The following is a 4,020-nucleotide window of genomic DNA, read 5'->3' as shown; positions in this document are numbered from 1 at the left end:
AGACTAATTATTAATCGCTATAAGTATGAAGCTCACTCACTTCTCCCTCCATGCCCAGTGCCACCACATTCTTAGAGATGAACGCAGCCTTCCCTGTGACCTCTCTCTCTCCTATCTCCCTTCAGTCTCCCTTGGCCTTATAAAGTTTCCCTTTCGTGTGCCCTGTTCCCATGCTGTTGGGAAGACCCGGCGTAGAATAACGTCCACCTCTTGTGCAGCTTTGAGTCGTTATCTGTGGAGCAGTGACGTTCTGATTGTGGGATGCCACCTGGTGCTTGTCGTTGATCACTGCACCCTTCCAAAGACTCACTAGGAAGGTAGGCCCAGCAGCTGAGTCATCCCAGGGCAGGTGTATCCTGCCCTTCTGGGTGGCATTTCACTAGAAGCTCCAGCCAAAACCTTTAGGTCCATTTCATCACTGGGAGAGAAACCCTGGAGAACTTAGAGAAGGAGGAAATTCTTCTCTTTTTTAACTCCTTTAGCATCATGGCTGAAGAATAAAGGGCCTGCAAAATCCACAAGTTCATACCCCCTCCTGCTGTTTATGTCATCATAACTCTAAGCATCATCTTGGCAACTATGCTAACATTTTACGGGTGTGGACTCCTATTTCTTGTTTGCCTGCAATGCTCCTACGTGGGACACTCAACTTTTCATTGTATAAATGTGGGGTAGCTTTTTTTGAATTAAACTCGGTGTAATGGAGAAAAGAGCCTCATGCCTAATAGAGGTACGATACCATTTCAGAAACTAAGAACAGGTTTTAAAGCAAGTCATAAGCATCAAACTGGGGTTTGCTTCTTTTGATGTTCATGACAGTTTCATCTCTGGGAGTAGTAGGTTAATCAGTGAGAGCAGAAGGCCATTAAACTTGATGATTTAGTTTCGTGGCAATTTTGTCACTGAAAAGCTGACACTGCTAAGGCCCTGGGCAAGAAGAAGCAAACTTGTGACCAAGACAGGCCTACTGGCCCCAGTGAGATGAGCTAAGGCTAGAGCACCTCTTCCACAACATTTTCCATCTGTGGAATAGTAGGCCTCTATTGGGTCAGAGTACTCAGGGAAGGTGTGATTACAGCACTCACTAGCATACCCATGCTAGCATTATCTAGCTAGCATGAGTAACTAACAGTGAAGATGTCACAGCATGGGGTTGAGCAAGAATGAGCAACTTGAATACAAACTTTGCAGAGCCTATGTATGGGTACATACTATGGTTGCTAGTGTGGGATAAACACTCTGCTACTGTGTCTTCCATGCAATGGCAAAGATGTTTGCTTCTCTATTGGCGGGATGAAATCGTACAAGTCTCTCACACAAAGTTCTCCCAATGTCCTTTCCCAGCTCTTCACAGACCTGCCTGCTAGCCCAGTTCTGCTCTCCCATATAGTTCTTCCAAAGTATCCTCATCCTCAGCATGGCTTTCCTGTGCACTGAGTGCCCATCTTGTGGGCAGATGGCCAATAGGAATGACTACAAAGCTACAAAACTGAACTGGAAGTCAAGTTGCTAAGGGTGGAAGCTTCCTACTGTATATTGGTCCATTTTGCCACCTGGATTACTTGATGCAGTTGGTTTATTGCGTTAAGCTAAAGATGAATTTAGCCATCCCCTCCTACTGCCTGCTTCAGCAGAGACTTCATGCAAACATCGTAGGAGGGGCTTCCGTCTTGACCTGTTCCCTTGCTGCTGTTCTGTCTGTTATGCATCTCCTGGTCCTTTAGCAATGCAGGCTCAGAAATGCCAAAGCAGAAACTAAAACTTCTCTGTTAAACTGGATGGATGCTCCCTTTCAATTAGAAGAGGCAATGAGCAAGGATACTTTGCACCTACTTTCCTTCCCCAGTCCAGAAGTCAGAAGGACTACTCTTACAGTGCTCCTGGACTCCCAGTTTCCATAACCCTGGTATAAGGTTTCCATGACCCCCATTTACACCAGGATACTCATGTGGTAAGTGTGTGATGCCACCAGTCTGGGTTGGCACTTACCTTCCACCGTTGCTGTTCTACTTGTCTGCCCACTGACATGAATACAGGGAAGCAGAACTCCTCAGGAACCCCTGAAAATGGCCTGGCCTTTCCTCCCAGGGAAACAGAACATGATTGCTCAATGGGTCATAAGCTACTCTGTTACGTCACTGCAAAACTAGACTGATGCCATTGCTTTAAATGGAACTCCTCCTGATTTACACCACAGCCCACTCGTACAAGTGGGAGTGGGGAATAAGATAGCAGTGACTCCATCTCGTCTCCCTTGTGTTCCTTTCTTATTGGCTCGGGAGAGCCTTCTGCCCAGCCTCTAAGATTGCTCTGTTATTAGTCCAGCAGGTTACGTGTCTCTTATTAAACCAGCTCTGTACAGTACTTTGAGACAACTCTGTAGCCAGGAGCTGTACCTTCCCCAGTCTGTCTGGGACACATTCCTAGTGCCAGACAGGACACCTGGGCATTGTAGAATACATCACCCAGACAACGTAGGCCTGGTTTTCATCATTTGTGGAACGATTCTTGAGGGCTTCTATCAGCTCCAATAGTGTCCGCCAAGGAAAGGGGGGAGGATGCAGTACTGTTTTGAGAGCCTAATGGAACAAGGCTTGCAGAGAGCAAACATCAATCACAAGCTAGTGCAGCCCTTTGACTGGTGCCTCAAAAAAGGATCCTAAGGAAATGGACCTTCTCCCATGCCCAAACACACCTCCTAGTCCCAGCTGCCCTTCCCTCATAACCCACATATTCTCTCAGAATTATGCAGCAATAAATACATCTTGCATTGGTATCACTATGACATGCCTAGGGCTAGGAGGGGCCTACCTACCCACCCCTGCACACACACCTATGGGCACTGAGTCATTCTGTAGCCCTGGGTTGTCCTCTGCATTGTGAGAATAACAGATGTGCACCACTCCAACCAACCTCTCTTTCTAATAGAAAGAGCAGTTCCATCACCCTCAACACACAACACATAGCAGGAGCAGGGAGCAGAGAGAGCCAAGGGCAGGAGTCAAGAGGATGGGATAGGGATCTATCTGTTCTTCATTCAAACAGCCATTGTGTTCTGCTGCACTGGTCCAAAAAGCCACCAACCCGCAGGGAGCGGGGGCTATTACTGATGTGTCCTCTGTAGAAGGGAATCTCAGGTCATGAATAAAGCAACAGTTCTGACAATACCCAACTCACATGCATTACTCTTGACATCCCTTATTTGCACCCACTCTGAAGCTTTTCCGTGAGCCCCTTGAATACAGCATGAGACTGAATTTTCCCCCCCAAGGCAAGCTGACCACTTCTTTGAGGTGCTGACTCTCCTCAATCACTTCACCACCAATCAGGACTGTCCTTCCCTCTGCCTTGGCCTGCATTTCCCACGGGCTTCTCTGGTCTTTGGTAGGTCCCTAGTCATGACCTGCCTCCCCAGGACCTTTGGCTTTTGCCCTGTGGATTGGAGTCTCAGTTCCATTGTTGAACCAGTACCCACACCTTCCCCTGAAAAGTCTGGCTGGAAACACAGGGCAGACTGATCAATGTGGGACAGGGAGAGCAGAAGGGGCAGCATTGTATATAGCTCCTGGTTTGCCCCCACTTGGTAAAAATGCCTTAGAAACAAGAAACAAAAGGAGGGACTGAGCCTTCGTCACTGAAACTGCTCCAGAGAAAGGGGCATCTGGAGAATCTGAAGCCTGTCCAGCTGAAACAAATGGAGCCAGCATGACAGCAGATTGGAAGACAAGATGGAAAAATCCCATAACTACGTATCTCCAAGGGGCTGGCTATTTGTCCCTGCTGTGGCTTTAATTGTAGGCTACCATTTACCTTCCCCAAATCTATGCGTCACATAACAGACAAGATGCAAAGGCTAACCATCATAGTTTCATAGTTTCTAGGGTCGGAAGGGACCTGAGCAGATCATCTAGTCTGACCCCCTGCCATGGCAGGAAGAGCACTGGAGTCAAACGACCCCAGTAAGGTGGTCATCCAACCTCCTCTTAAAAACCCCCAGGGTGGGAGCCTGCACCACCTCAC

Source organism: Gavialis gangeticus, unplaced genomic scaffold (assembly GCF_001723915.1).
Source record: "Gavialis gangeticus isolate Ggan-Ray unplaced genomic scaffold, GavGan_comp1, whole genome shotgun sequence".
NCBI lineage: Eukaryota > Metazoa > Chordata > Crocodylia > Gavialidae > Gavialis > Gavialis gangeticus.
This window is presented reverse-complemented; position numbering follows the sequence as displayed.